The sequence below is a fragment of the Protopterus annectens genome, chromosome 4.part1 (genome assembly GCF_019279795.1).
Source record: "Protopterus annectens isolate FY-2018-M chromosome 4.part1, PAN1.0, whole genome shotgun sequence".
Lineage (NCBI taxonomy): Eukaryota > Metazoa > Chordata > Ceratodontiformes > Protopteridae > Protopterus > Protopterus annectens.
Window position 1 is genome coordinate 899,404,317 of NC_056734.1, and position 17,718 is coordinate 899,422,034.

The following is a 17,718-nucleotide window of genomic DNA, read 5'->3' on the forward strand; positions in this document are numbered from 1 at the left end:
TAATTTACAATCCATCTACTATCATTATATTAACCTGTCTTTTCAATTGACATGACGTATTGCTTTAAATGCTTTTGTTTGCACAGGAAGTGATGTGATTTTTTTCACATTGGAGAGTATATAAGACTTGCATTAACCAATATGGCGTAACATACTACTGATGAAAGCCTTGTTGCTGAAACCGGTCTAGTTTCAGTGGAATAAAATTTTGTTTCATGAGAATCCTTCAGGGTGCTGGCTTTTTTTCTTTTTGTTGATCTACTACCCAAAGCATGTCAGGTAGACTTTTACTGTCCTAATTACTGGATTCCCATAGTAGTTTAGTGTTGACAGAAACAGCTCTGCTAATTGTTAGCTTGCACTTAATAATGTAAGCTAATGTACATATATGAAAGTATGTATATGTACACACACACACACACACACACACACACACACACACACACACACATATATATATATATACATATATATATATATATATATATATATATATATATATATATATATATATATATATATATATATATTAATACATATGGAAATATAGTTGTAGGTGTCAGTATGCATACACACTCACTACAGGGAACAGGTGAGAGAAATGCAGCAACCAGAATCTACAACACAGCCTGACTCCTGTGAGACTTACTAACCCTTTTAACTGCTTAAAGGTGCCTTCAGCACTTTGATTGACAGGCCCTGTACTCAATTTGAAAGCAAAATAAAAGCATACTAATAGGCCCTACCACAAGACCATTGTAACACTAGTCTGTATGACCTACCACTAAGCCATGACTCTCATACAGGAATACAGTGCTAAAATAAGTATAACATGTAATAGTAGGAATGAAGATAAAGGCAATATAGGATGTGTACTACCCAAAGCATGTCAGGTAGACTTTTACTGTCCTAATTACTGGATTCCCATATTAGTTTAGTGTTAACAGAAGCAGCCCTGCTAATCATTAGCTTGTAGTTGAGAATGTAAGCCAATGTACATATATGAAAGTATATATATGTACACACACACATATATATATATATATATATATATATATATATATATATATATATATATATATATATGTCAATACATATGTCAATATACTTGTAGGTGTCAGTATGCATACACACTCACTACAGGGAACAGGTGAGAGAAATGCAGCAACCTGAATTTACAACACAGCATGAATCATGAGAGACTTACTAACCTTCACACTCACAGAACACTGTCGACAGCATACCAGCATGGTCCACGCCCTTACAATCTGAAAGGGCAATGCCTATCTCACAAACCCTTTTATAGCACTGTCCTGAAATCACAGTGAGACATGCAATCAGTACATAACTGGCTGCATGCAATTAGCAAATGCTGCCTTACAATTGGTGCAGAGGCCATCACATGGACCTATGCAGATACCTACAAAAGCATCCAGTACTGACACTCCACACATGCAATACATTCATTGCACCAAACCAGCGGAGAAAGAGAGAGAGAGAGAGAGAGAGAGAGAGAGAGAGAGAAAGACAGAAATAAAGAAATAAAGGCAGTGATAAAAAAAAAAAACTGTATCATCACAGCAACAAAACCAGCAGCAGCAAACAGCAATTAGCACCAGTGACACAGCAACAGCTGACACAAACACAGGTAATGCAAAGTAGCAGGTTAATACTGTGTTTACTGTGAAACCACCAAATGTATCATAGTTCACTATCTATAGGTATGTCCATGAGATAGGCTGTGTGTACATAGTCCTGATATATATACATATGTAATATTGCTGTACATGTCTTCCATACTTAAAACTTCCATAGCTTAGAACACAAGGCCAGTTATGCATATGATGCAGTAGTTCCCAGGGTCAGTAGAGGTTCCTCCTCATTGGTGTGGGACCACTGTGTATGTATGGCACTGTTCAGGTACATATCCTGTAGTATGGCCAAGGTTTAATATCAGTCTGTAATGTGGTGTTATGTCCTCTAGGGGTGAACGTATCACACATCCAGGGATACCATTTTGTAACAGTGATGCTGTGTGTTCTGCAATGTTGAGGGTGGCCCTCACCTGGACATGTGAGATGATAGGGAGGTTACATTCATCTGTGATAACTAATTCCACTTGTGTAGGAGAATGGGGGGGGATACCTGCACCTAAACTGTCTGCAACAATGTTGCCAATATCTGTGCATTTGGTGAATGTGAAGCATCTTACCACTGCTGACCACAGATGCCTTGCCTTCATGTGAATCTGCTCTGTGCTGCAGTAGCCTCCTGCTATTGTTATACAATGTGCCTGTATCTGTAGTCCACTGGACAGGATAAATAAGTGGTGTGCATACAGTCTGGGTTAGATATGTGTGTGCACATTACATGCACTATGTGGGATGTCTGTGGTAAGCTTTTGCAAAGGGGCCGGCAGTGTGGGTTGTGGCTTCCATTGGCCCAGTGGGCTGCATGGATAGCATCACAGTCCTAACTAGTGAATAACTGTGTAATTACATACATACATAGCAAGGTAGTGTACTGTGCTTGTGGTGTTGTTGGGATATGTATATCCAGGCTGAGTAATGTGTGTCCACATCACAGTGTTGGATGGCAACACACATACAGTATGTTGGGATGAACACCCAGAGTGTTTCAGAAGTGTTGCCTGTGCAGAAATATCTGGCCATTACCTGCACATCCCCCACAACACACACACACATGCAACATATGGCAGAAGTAGTATAGCAGTACACATAGGTTCATAGGCTCATACTAGGCTATCTGCCCTAGGGCATTGATAAGCCTAGCCAGAATGTGTTTGTCTTTTGCCACCCAATTAAAATTTATTTTGCTATGCCCTTTTCCGAGGTTAGTATACTGTGCCTCTGTCTAACAGTAACATAGAAGTGATACCCGGGGTACAACTATGATCTCCCATCCACTCATCCAGATTCCTATGGAAGAGAGTCAATGAGGGACTCTGCCTAACCTGTACTGTGAGTTCATTACAAAGTGAAGGGAGCCTCTGGGTTATGAATCTGTCCCTCCAGCATGTCCTATTTATTTCAGTGCTAAGGTTCAGGTCTCTTGAGCGTGTGGCTGTATGGGATTTTGATTTCCTGAGGTGCAGCATGTCCATTACTTCTGGGTTGGACATGGCTGTATACGTCAGGCACAGATTGCCTCTGAACAGGCAGTATGCCACTGAGTCCAGCTGGAATTTCTTTAACCGGGCAGCATATGGCATCTGTTTGAGCCCTTTGATCCTCTTGATGAGGTACTGTTGGGGTTTTTCCAGTTGCTGTAGGTGTCTGGTTGGGTACATCCCAAAAGGGGCATTGTACTCAATTATAGGCCTGATGATGGATGAGTAAAGAGGCACGATGACCTCCCCTGATGTACATGTGAATCCCTTCATGATTAGCTGGGCTATATAACATGTTTTTCAATCCACTTTGGCCACGTGGTTATCAAATGACAGATTGCTATCAAGTTTGTTCCCCAGGTCCCCAATTACGTCTTCTGTACTTAATGGCTTAACACCTATGTGGTACTTTGCCACCAATGTGGAGGTGTGGGTATCTTTGATGAATATTGATACTCCCCCTCCTTTTGTTGTTTGGTCCAAGTGTTGGGGCCGACAAGAATGGTAACAGGTATAACCTGGTAGTGCTGGTGTGCTCTTGACAAACCTGAACCAGGTTTCTGTTACTGCACAGATATCGATGTCCATAATGCTGAGTAGAGTTTTGAGTGCGTGTATCTTGAGGTTTAGACTTCTGGCGTTGAGTAGCATTACTCATAGTTCCTCATCCTTTGTGATACCTATGGATGTGGGTTTGCCTTATGAGCCTTGCCTAATAAAGGCACTACGGGTGTAGCAAGAGCCTTTGCCAAAATCCAAAAGCCCAGGGGTGACAGGTGCAAGCTGTCCCTAGCAAAGCATCGTGGCTTGTACAGCATATCATGCCAAGCTGACAGGCATTGGTTCACCTTTGAATGACACCAGTACTTCAGTCAATTGTTGAAAGTGATCATCTTGCCTTGATATTGTGGCATCATTCTTGGTGAGGGTAAGATGCTACTCAAGGTCAGGGTCATACTGTCTTGGGCTACATGCTCAGAGAGCTCCTTTCTGTCTCTTTTCATGTAGTCCAGGGAGGTATGTTTCAGGTCATTCACACCAGCATGGACAATGAGTGAGTCATATTTGTACTTGCCTTGGAGTGACATGAGTGCTTGTGTTATGTGGCGGGTCGTAGTGCCTGACAGGCTGCTCACTGTGACCCTCTCCTCGTTCAGCCTGGTGAATGTGACGTCAGTGTGCCTGATGATAGAGTCACCTATTACAAGTGTATGAGGTGTGTTGTTTACTGTTAAGGGCTGTGAGTGTTCAGCACATTGGCTTTGTGAGACATGTGTTGCACGTGTTTTGTTTTGGGGTAGCGGTTGCTTGGGTGTCTGCTTTGGAGGTCTCTGCTGCTTAGGCAGATCTTTATTTTGAGCCTCCGAGTATGTTTTTGTGTGATTATGTGTTTGTTTTGCTGTCGTGGTAGGTCTATGTGAGACTGGAATTGTAGTGAGTGTGGTTTCCTTCTCCCCCTGACTGGTTATGGCAGTATTGAGTAGAGAGAGCCTAGCCTCCAGTTTGGTATATGGTTGCATCACTCACATGTGTTTGAATTTGTTGTTAGGAGGAGGCGGTTGTCTGTGTACATGAGGCTGTTATAACATTGCCTCTAGATTACCACACTCACCAGCTGGACTGGAGAGGAGATTGACAACTGACCTTTGGACATGCTAGAATATTATTGTGAATTCCGTAATAATTGAAAACAAGGTCCAGTGGGGAGTGAGGGTGTACTGATATTAATTTCTACTGCTGACTGATATAATAGCTTCAGTGAGCAAGTGCCAGGTAACTTAAGTGCAATGTGTTACAATTAACTAAATGCAAAAACGACAAGCAGTCACTTTCTTTCAAGTGTAACAAGGAAATAAGTACAGTAAGCAATGCAGATATCAGTAGTGATTCACAGAAGTGCTGAGAAGCTGTGTATTATGTGGAATTAGCGTACCAGTGAAATAACAAGCTAACAAATAACAAGCATATAAACAAAGCTAGATTCAGGAGGCTTGGATGTAGTGTATGCTACAGCAAACAAGGTGTACCAATGTCAGTAAGATACAGTTCAAATATGCAGGCACTATAAACCTTAAACGAGAAGTTCCCAGCTATGAATGGCATAGTACAGCCTATTCTCACACAAGAGTGCAGACCACAAACCTTGTTAATGTTAAATAACTGGCCTGAAGCCCAACTGCTTATACCAGAACTAATACACTTGGACACTGGGCTCTCAATCAGCAGTTCCCAACTTAGAAGGATGAAAGCTACCTGTCCTGCCACCACAGTGCTTGCCACAAACCTTCCTAATGTAAAAAAACTGGTCTGAAGGCCAAGTGCTTAATTCAAAAGACTTAGAATGATAGCTACACTTTAATCAAGTTACAACCAAGCAGTAATAACTACAATTTAATACTTCATGTATAGAATGTGTACCATATATTGCTGACATACTCTGCTGATATCCTGTTTGTGTACTTTTCCAGGGAGATATGGCTCCAAAAAGGAACCCTGCCTACAGTGCTGCAGAGGACGAGGTTATCCACCAGAGCCTGGTGCGTGACTATGACATCCTGTTTTCACGCACCACCCAGAATCAGCAGGAGAGGTCTGCACTGTGGCAAAACCTTGTCAGCAGGATAAATGATGTTGGCATGCATGATAGGACATATGAGCAGGTGAGACATCACTGCAGTGATTTGATTAGAAATGTCTGCCAGCGTGCTGCAGATATCCGCAGGCAACAGGTTGCCACAGGTGGGGGGGTGGCCACACATCCCCCCTCACCAGACAGGAGGGGCTACTGCTAAGTGTTGTGGATCCAGCCCCAGAACAACAACAGCATCAGACTTGCATCATGATGGAGGTTGGATCCACACAGCAGCAAGACACTGAGCATGCAGGTAAGATGCCATATGTACATATGACTGTTCTGTACACTGTTACTTCATGCATGCATAAGGTGTGCACGTGGTATGTATCTGTCATCATGATATGTAATTGTGCATGTGTGATACTGGCATTATGAGCAGCTGATGTGTATAAGGGAACTGGTGTACTACTGTACTGTATCATATGCAAAATCAATGGCACACTTGTGCCCACTGACATTACTTTCTTCATATTTCCAGGTCCCTCCCATCTAGCAACGAGGCAGGCCATACATGCTGGTGAGTGTGTTTATCATTACCTGAAAAACTATTTATAATACTAGTAAGAGTAGTGTAACTCAGTAGTATACATGCTGGTGAGTGTGTTTAATAATACTTGCAATACTCAAGTTAATACTAGTAAGAGTAGTGTAACTCAGTACTGATGTGTGTGTGTACTGTGGGGTGTGCATGTGTGCAAATGTGCCTGTGCCCATGTGTGCATGTGTTTGTGTGTCCATGAGTGCATGTGTCCATTTCTGAATGTGTGCATTTGTATTGAAGTGCATCACCGTAAAATATGTCTTGAGACTGTAATCTGTGTTTCCTGTTTTCCTCCCATAGGTTCTGGTGCTGCTCTGGTGACCTGCAGCAGGGAACCTGAATCTTGTGCCCCAGGTACTGATGATGAGGAAATGTCTATAATGGTGCAGGAAGGTGTGTCTGGGTCCGCCATTGGTCAGCCAATTGACAGTACACAGCTGTCAACCCCTTCAATGCGCACAGTCATCCTGCCGTTACATCCTTTGTCACCATTGTCCCTAGGTGATGGACAGTATGCATTGGGCATAGATCAGGGTAATGTGGTACCTGTGGTACATGCATCCCCACAAAGCAGCCATGAGCACGGTCCTCCAATGGTACCACGCAGACAGTCGCCCATGGGTTCTTGTGGGGGCATCCGTGGCTGTACTGCCTCTGGCCGACGTGCCCAAGGAGATATGTCAACCTCCACTATGTTTTGGACTGTTATGCAGGCACAGGCACGTATGGAAAGGTACACCAGACAGGGTCTGAGGGAGCTGACAGCATGTCGCACAGCCATGACAGACGGCATGCGTGACATTGCGAATGCTATTCATAATTTCACAGATGTCGTTGACAGATGTTGTGGGGACATACAACAGCTGTTCCACAACCAGATGTCCATGGGCCAGGGCGATGGTGTGCGTTTGCGGCATCGACGTGGCCGTATGCAGGCAACAGCACCAGTTGGCATTCGCCGTGGACGACAACAGGCCCACTCACGCACCTCAAGTGCCAGCAGCAGCCACAGCAATGCTGGGTTAGTGCTGTCATCAGGACGCCCCAGGAGACCACGTGCACGTGGCTCTGGACAGTCCCAACAGGGAACCGTGTCCAGTCAACACACACCTGCTTCCGATGACAGTACCCAGTCTGGGTTAGTACCGGATACGGTCCATAGCACCCCTACCAGGCACAGGTACCGTGTCCGTGCCCACAGACACTGATCTGGATGACCTGACAGGTGCAGTCTGTGGCTGTCCACAAAACCCTGTACATGGCAGCCATTATGTGGGACTGTGTGCGTGCTTACACACATGCAGAAATTTAACACCTAGGGCAAACACATACACACACACACTGCACCAACACTGGTCCACCCTGTACTGCTGCCTCTCACAAACACACATACACACACATGTCAATTGGTGGTACCAGTGGCTGGCTTGGGCATACCTAACCCACACCCTGTGCATATGATGACATTGTGCCACCTCCTGCATACTACAACATCAGTGCAGGAAAGGTAAACACGTTGCTGATGCACAGGGTGACTACATAGATGTGTATAAGTAGTAACATGTTGGTAACTGTTCACTGTTCCACTATGATTGTGTGTATATCCCAGCATTCCTGCTGCAGTAACTGTATGAATGTCCTGAATTGTTATCTGCACCCATACTACTTACCAAAGTGTACCAGCTGCACACCATCACATGCTACCATTGACTATGGGAATGTGCATCATGTGCTGTATTCTAGATTCAGCTATATGTATCTGTTCTGTCACACATGCATTTACACACACCCTGCTACCCCCACACATGCACACGCTCACCTGCCATTTCCATTATTTATTACCCTACATGAGTAGCTGTCGATACATGACAGGTACACATTTGAAAAGTGCACTGTTTGGATTACTACCGATTTCCTCTTCTCTACCTGTACTCACAGGGTGCAGGCAACCTCATTAGTTTAAAAGTGTAATGTGCATCAGGTACTGTGGTTCCCTGATTGCCACATCCAACATGTTTTCCATATGGAAATGCACACACAGAAACATCCCACATCCACACACTTGCCACATTCAGGTTTCAAAACACTATCTAGGTATGTTCTGGTACATGTGCATGTTACAGTAGCATGTAGCACTATACTGAGTACTGGCAGTTGTCTGTTGTCATGTTGTTTGTATAGGGTGCTGTTAACATCACTGTTTGTTAAGGGAAATGTGCACCCTGCAGTGAGTAGCCCCATTTGGCAAAAGCCACATCCCACCCCCAGCATTGTGCGCACACACTAACCCCACACTTTCCATTTGCAAGATTCAAACCCCTACCTAAGTGTGTTATGACACTAGCAACAGACACATTAGCAGAGTGCGCTATTTGCATTAGTGGGAGAAATTCTTTCTAATGCTGTACTTAGAGGGTGCTGACATCATCTGTGTTTAGGAAGAGGGATGTGCACCCTGTAGTGTGTTCTCCCAGTTGGCAAAAGGCACTTTTCCCTCACAGCATTATGCACACACACAAACCCCACTCACATACATTCCCTTTGCAAGATTCAAACCCCTACCTAATTATGTTATGACACTAGAAACAGACGCATTAGCAGAGCACGCTATATAAATTACTGGGGAGCTTTAATTCAGGTAATATAGTTATAGAGTGCTGACATCATCAGTGTTTAAAAAGGGGAATCTGCATCCTGTAGTGTACTTTCACAGTTGCTAATAGGGGCATTTCCCGCACACACATAGATGTGTTTGAGGTTTGCATATGTGGGGGATCCAGTACTCCAGTGTGATTAGTATATGGTTCGATTGCAACAATGAGGGATATACTTCAAGTGGTGAGCATTTTGTACTCATGTTTGTGATGTTCAGGTCTAGTATATTATCCCCTCTTGTGGGAATGTTGACTACTTGTTCCATAGCTAAAGAGTTTCTGAACTATGGGAACCCTAGAGCTTGGGTATTGTGGCTTGAGTAATGTTCACAGTCTATGTTTGGGTAGTTGAAGTCACCCAGTATGATGGTGTTTGCAGAGAAATCTATACTCTCCTGTGTCTTCATGAAGGCTGTGTGGGATTCCTGAGTTTGAGAGGGTGATGTAAGAGCTCCTCTGTGTCTCTTTCCATGTGGTCCAGGGAGGTACGTCTCAGGTTGTTCACACCAGCATGGACAATGACTGCCTCATACTTGTACTTGCTGTGGAGTGACCTGAGTGCTTGTGTTATGTGGCACATTCTATCACCCGACAGGTAGTTAAATGTGACCCTCACCTTGCTCAGTCTGGAGAGTGGGACACCAGTGTGTCTGACTATGGCATCACCTATTATAGGTGTGTCACGCATTGTGTTTGGCCTTATGGGCTGTGCCTGTTAAGAACACTGACTTTGTGAGGTCTGTGTTGCTTGTGATATGTGTTCATGTGGGATGCAGCATGTCTGGCCATGTCATTTCTGTCCGTGATCTGGTAAGTATCACCTTTGGTGACATAGGTATTCATATGTCAGCTGGTGAGCATTTGCAGTGTTACCTACTGAAAGTGGTACAGCTTGTTTGTTGTACAATGGACTACATGCAGCCCTGCTTACAGTAGCTATGTTTGCATGCATGTTTCCTTGCAGTTACCCTGGAATACTGATCCTACCTGCCATGCAGAGTTACACAGCTTCTGTGGACTCCTAGTGACATCTGCATAGCTTACTATATGTATGTTCATGTCTCACTTGACAGAATGTCACTGTTTCTCCTGTTCACATGTACGTTGCCTGTGACACTTTGCATATGACTTACCTGGCATCTGTCCACGTGAGCAGTCATATATGCCACTGCAGGACTCTAAACCTGATGATGCACACACTCTAAACATTCCTCAGCATGGAGAACATTGCTATCTGTGCAGTAACAGATACCGGATTCAGGGCTACCAACAGCACCCCAGCACTACCAAGTTATACCTCATACCATGCTTTTCAGGCCCAAAACTTGCACAAAACCACAAAAGGAGGGGTGTATTGATATTCATCCAAGATACCCACACCTCCAGGTTGGTGGCAAAGCACCAAACATCAGAGACTATCCATATGCAAGTAACAATGGGTAAAACTGCCTTCCAGGTTATAGCCTGCTACAGACCACCCTCACAAACACAAGAACCACACTTGGCCTTCCTGAAAACAGTTGGAAATATGTAGGTCTGTCCATACACCATTATATTGGGTGAGTTAAACTACCCAAACATAGACTGGGAGCATGACTGTAGCTCCAACACCCTAGCCCAAAGATTACTAGAATTTATATACCAAAATGCTATGGGACAACTTGTTACCACTCACACAAGAGGGGAAAACATACTGAACCTGATCATCACCAACATGGGGACTCTATGCTCCAGACCAGAAGTGTATCCCTCATTGGTAAGATCAGACCATACACTAATCTCACTGGATATTCACATCCCAAGGCCACCCCCTGCACAGAAGAATACAGTCAACAACTCATGTAAAGCAAGTTCACACTCCTCATAAATGATGTGGAAACCTTCAAAGCCCCCAGGCCTGTTGAAAATATGGACCAGACTGCAGATACCTGTATAAAGGCATTCTATGGACACCTTCAGGAATGCATGGATCATGCAATCCCAAATAAAAGCAAGACCCAATCCTCCAAAGGCAGACGTCCTGTGTGGTGGACACCAGCCATAAACAAATTATACAATAGAAGGATGAAGCTACTAAATGATACAACAAACTCCCAAAATGTGAAGGCATCACTGATGAGTATTAGAAGAAAACTACAGGCACTCATAAGATTGTCTAAGGCCATCTTTGAGAGAAAATTCCACAATACACTGAGGATAATCACAAGGCTTTCTTTAGTTATGTTAGGAACCTGGGTGGTAATTCCCAGATATGCTCAGAGGTAGTCCAAGATGTCAAAAGAAATACCAAACACACAGACATTGCCAACATCCTAGTGGACAGGTTCACTGCTAACTTCTCCCCTCCACACCAAAGGGCAAATATTTCTCCCAGCAGAGTGCTGCCCCCCCTGACATCTCAGATGCTCAGGTAGAGCTGCCCTCTCCAAAGCAATAAACACTGCATCAATGGGACCAGACAGTGTCCCAGGCTGTGTCCTACATGAACTCAAGAAGAGCTACACCCAGACATAACACTACTGTTCAATCCCAGCCTTACTACACGATATGTGGCCAAAGAGTGGCGTACAGCAACAGTGGTCCCTCTACATTTAGGTGGTGCCTTAACGGATCCTGGACACTATCGCCCCATAAGTCTGAATAGCTTGGTCTGCCAAGCTATGGCAAGGATCATCATGAACCTCATAAATATAGATATTGGGGACCTACAGACACTGCATCATACACAGTTTGGCTTTGTTAATGGCAGATCCTGCCTCTCAAACCAGTTTGATTTCTTTGAAACAGTCACCAAGGCCACTGTCAAGGGGAAGGTGGTCCACACAGCCTACCTGGACCTTGCATAAGCCTATGATACAATACCCCACTTGTGCATTCTAGGGAAGCTCACCAGTGTACATATTAACCCCTATGTCACTACATATATTGCACAGTGGCTCAAGGGCAGAACACACATGGTTAGAATTGCTGGAGCCATGTCAGCCTCAAAATCAGTTACAAGTGGTGTCCCACAAGGCTCAGCCCTGGGATCTGTCTTGTTCAGTATATATTTATCAGAGGTACAGGCCAACATGGAAGGACTGTGGCTGAGCAAGTCGCAGATGACTGCAAACTGGACGCCATAATCAACTCTCCAGCCAACACACGCATCCTCCAAAAGGGCCTCTTAGAAACAGACGACTTGTGCCAGAGCCATGGCCTCAAGCTGAATGCCAAAAAGTGTATAGTCATCCCCTTTGGCAAAAACAAAGTGACCACAAAGTACCACATATGTGTTAATCCATTAAGTACAGAAGAAGGAATTATGGACCTTGGGGTACACAAGTTGATAGCATTCTCTCATTTGACAACCACATGGCCAAAGTGGTTAGAAAAACATTTTATATAGGCCACCTCATCATGAAGGGATTCACATGTAGATCAGGGGAGGACATTGTGCCTCTTTACTCATCTCTCATCATGCCCATAATTGACTACAATGCCCCTGTTGGCATGCACCTTACCAGACACCTGCAGCAACTGGAAAGACCACAAAATTACCTCAACAAGAGGATCAAAGGGCTCAAACAGATGCCACATACTGACTGGTTAAAGAAACAGCAGCTCTACTCAGTGGCATACTGCCTCTTCATAGGCAATCTGTGCCTGACATATAAAGCCATGTCAAACCCTGACTTAATGGTCATGCTGCACCTCAGAATATCCAATTCCCATCAAGCTACACGCTGGAAAGACTTGAACCTCAGGAGTGATATACATAGGACATGCTGGAGGGACACATTCATAACTCAGAGGCTCCCTTCACTCTGGAATATTATCCCAATACAGGTTAGGCAGAGTCACTCAGTGACTGTCTGCAAGAGGAATATTAATGACTGGATGGGACATTGTAGGTTTACCCTGGGTATCATTTATGTGTCACTGTTAGACAGAGGCACAGTATACTAACCTTGGAAAAGGGCATAGCAAGATAGATTTACAATGCATGGTGAAAGCCACACACATTCTGGCTAGGTTCATAAATGACCTAGGGCAGATAGCCTAGTATGAACCTATGAACCTGTGTATCTTGTTCACCATTGGCCCTATGTGCTGTTAATCACCAATGCAATCTCAATACTATGGTAGCATGTGCAAAGGTCAGTTGTCAGTCACCTCTATGGTACAGTTGTGGAATATGTGAGTCATGTAGTAATGTCACAGCTGCCACATGTACACAGTCAACCCTATCCCCTACCCATGGATGTACAACACATGTATGAGATGGAAACACATAGCCAAACTGTGGACTAAGCACTCTGAACCCAGTACTGGCATAACCTGTCAGGTGGTATAAAATACTACAGTGACTGCAATACCAGTCTGATGTAGACCTACACTGACAGCAATATAAGCATGGGAACACACCGGGCCATTCGTGGAGCCTAAGAATGGCATCCTGCCTGAGTGGCAGACACCTCTGCAGCTGGCACACAGGCATACGTTAGGCCTGAACACAGCATGCATAACACATAGCACACAAATCCTGTGTGCCAAACAAGCACAGTCTGTACAGCTATACAACACTCCTGCTGCAGTTGTGTTAGGTACTTTTATTGTCTGGTACAGTGAGGTCATGCTCACCAGGCTGGACAAGGTGAAGGTCACAGTGATATGTTCATGGGGCACTATGGTCCACCACATAACACAAGCATACAGGTCAGTCAGATGCATGGACACATATGACTCAGTCATTGTCCATGCCACTACAGCTGACGTGTGATGTCCCTCACTGGAATACATGATAGGGAACATGGAAGGGCTCACTGAGCAAGTGGCACAGGCTGGTAGAACCCTGACCTTGGTTGGCATCATACCCTCACCAGGAATGCTGACATATTACTGAATGCTAATGAATTACTGTAGCTACAACACCCTAGCTGAAAGGTTCTTAGCATGCAGTCACTGCATTGCTATGGAACAACTTCTTACCACTCCCACAACAGGTGAAAACATGCAGCACCTGTTCATCAACAACATGTAGACTATATGCCCCAGACCAGGTGTGTATCCCTCACTACTAGGTTGATAGCATCTACATCTCACACTGTATATACACATCCCACATGCAACACCTGCACAGAAGACCACAGTCATAATGTTACCCAGTGCAAATACCATGTATTCACATGTGGCAGGCATCACACATGGTAACTATTGAAGGTCACAGGTACATATGTGTATTTGTCACACACATACATCATGTGTGCATTGCCATAACTGGTTTAATCGATGTCATGCATTATTGTGAGAAACAACCCGCACACATGGGCATTCTGTGTGAGCAAAACACACGTGACATGTCTGGAATCAAAAGCCATAAATAATTGTGCTATTGTTTAGAAAGGGGTATGTGCATCCTGTAGTGTGTTTTCCCAGTGGCCAAAAGGCATGTTCCTTTCATACACACACACTAACCCCCCTTCACACACAATTGCTGGATTCAAACCCCTCCCTAACTATGTTATGACATTAGAGACAGACACATTAGCGGAGCGCGCTATTCGCATTACTGGGAGTTTTTCTTTCTCCTGATATACTTATAGAGTGCTGACATCATCAGTGTTTAGAAAGGGGAATGGGCATCCTGTGGTGTGTTCTCACAGTTGCCAAAAGGGATGTTCTTTTCATACACACACTAACCCCCCTTCACACACATTTGCTGGATTCAAACCCCTACCTAGCTATGTTATGACACTAGAGACGGATGCATTAGCAGAGCGCGCTATTCGGATTACAGGGAGATTTTCTTTCTCCTGATATACTTATAGGGTGCTGACATAATCAGTGTTTAGAAAGGGGACTGGGCATCCTGTGGTGTGTTTTCACAGTTGCCAAAAGGGATGTTCCTTTCATACACACTTACACACACACTAACCCCTCTTCACACACACTTGCCAGATTCAAACCCCTACCTAACTATGCCATGACACTAGAGACAGACACATTAGCGGAGTGCGCTATTCGGATTACTGGGAGATTTTCTTTCTCCTGATATACTTATAGGGTGCTGACATCATCAGTGTTTAGAAAGGGGAATGAGCATCCTGTGGTGTGTTTTCCCAGTTGCTAAAAGGAACATTTCCCTCACAAAGACTTGCACACAGACCAACCACAATCACCCACACACACACACACACACACACACTGGATAAACTGTCATTCCCTAGGGCAAACAGCCTAGTGTTGACCTCTACACCCATATGTTTAACTGTCAGATGCACATTATTTGGTGCTGATAGCAGTGTTTGCAGGTCTTTATTGCCATAACATTTCCTGTTTGTATGAACAACTTGTGTATCTGTGGAAGATGTTTGCATATGGGGGAAATCCACTATATCATGTATGTCTCTGTAGTCATTTAAGTGTGAGCACTGGTCAGATTGCTATAATGTTGTTGGTTACTGGAATAACACATACATATACCAGATATATGTGGCAAAATGTAAAATTGATATTTGGACTAAGTGTGTGAGCATGCCCAGTTCAGCCTTCCCATGGCATGTTGTGTGAAAGATGTCTCATTTATCAAAGTGTGTGAGCATGCCCAAATGCTTTTTGTGTGAACACAACAGGGATTATACCGTGCCTGAGGGGTTTGCATGGGATACTTTGCATACAATTGTCAACATCCGTTCATACTGACCTAACACTGTAGTACTGTATAGTGTAGTGGTTCAGTACTTTCACTGTGGTGGACAGTATCCTGGGCTTTAGTCCTATCACTGCTTTACATTTCCATAGTGAGCACAACAGCCTGGTTAGGGTCCAGTTGTGCACATCTGACCATGTTGCATTATGTTCAGATATTAACTACTTACAACAGCCTCGTCCAACATGAGTAGTGTATTCCACAACATAGGTGTACATTGGCAAACACTACCGATGTGCCCTAGGCCATTTCTAATGCTAGTCATAGAGTGTGTTTTTCCTTCAACACATTGTAAGTGTAATAAATAAGAACAGCTGCAACATAACATACCATGAAGAAAAAATGATGTTTCAATTCTATTCTATTCAGACCAAATAAAAAACTTTTTTTCCGTCTTTTTCAGACATGCATAAAAGCGTTAATATATATTTCTCTGGACTGCTTGCCTTCCTGTACCATACCTTGGTATTTATTTTATTATTTTTATTCTACATTGTAAGTGTAGTTTGCCATGACATATGTCATGTTTAGTATACTGTGCCTCTGTCTACCCGTGACATAACAGTGATACCCAGGGTAAACCTATCATCTCCCATCCACTCATTAAGATTCCTGTTGAGGAGAATCAACGAGTGACTCTATGAATAACCTGTACTGGTAGTTTACTCATGCGTGGGGGTGGCTTCTGTGTTATGGATAATGCAGTACAGCTTGTCCTATGTATGTCAGTGCTGGGGTTCAGGTCCCTCATGTGCATAGCTCACTGCCATTTGGATTGTACAAGGTGCAGCATGTTCATTGATTCCAGCTTGGACATGGCTTTCTACATCAGGCACAGCTTGCATCTGGGTGGCCAGCATGGCAGTGTGTGGAGTTGCACTCTGTTTAATCAGGCAACACATTACATCTGTTCAAGCTCTTTGATACTCCTGGTGAGGTACTGTTGTGGACTTTACAGTTGATGGAGGTGTCTGCTGAGGTACACCCCACAGGGGCTGTTGTAGTCAATTGTAACGCTGATGAAGGATAACTGCAGAACCACAATGATCTCCCCTTATCTAGATGTCATAACCTTCATGATTAGGCTGGTATATGGATTGTTTCTGTTAACACTACAGCCACATGTTTGTCCAATGCAGGATATCTATCACCTTGTGTACCCAGGTCTGTCATTACATGTTAAGTATGTAATGGGTTAACACCTATGTGGTAATTGGTGGTCACTTATTGTATATCCACAGAGGTTGACTATACAGTTTTCTCCATTTAACTTGCTGACATGGCTATGGCACCAGTTGTCTGTTTCTATGTGGCCCTTTTGTGGGATGCTTATGTCAGCTGGAGTGTCAGATATGTTGGGCAGTTTGTAGTCCTCTGCAAACATGTTCAGGCACAGTCCTTACATGTTGGCCTGTACCTATGGGGCATATATACCAGACGGGGAAGGTCCCAGGACCAAACTTTGTGGGATACCTGTTATATGTGGTTTGTAGTCTGACATGGCTGCAGCATGTCTGACCATGTCAGTTCTGTCGTTGGTCTGGTTTGCAACCCCTCTAGTGACATAGGGGTGTATATATAAGCTGGTGAGCATATCTATATTGAACACGTAGGGTATTGTATGGAAGGCTTTGCAAGGTCCAGCTACGCTGTGTGGACCACATTGCCCTCATCAGTGACCTCAATTACTGTTTCAACTGAGTCACACATGTTTAGGGGCAGGGTCTGCACTTAATAAACCCACACTGGGTAGGGTCGGGTGTCAATAGATCCCCAATATCTTTATGTCTGCGGAACATGCTGATCCTTTCCATAGCTGTGTAGACAAAGCTTCTCAGGATTCTGTGGTGGTTGTTTTTAGTATCCATTCAGGCGACACCTTTCTTGAAAACGACCACTGTTGTTGTACACTGCTCTTTGGGTACATATCCTGTGGTAAGGCTGACATAATGTCAGGGAGGCAGCAGTCTGCTGGGAAAGATATTTTGCATTATGGGGGGGGGGGGGTTTGCACTGCACCTGTCAGGATGTATGTTGGCAATACGTATGTGTGTTTGGTATGTTGTT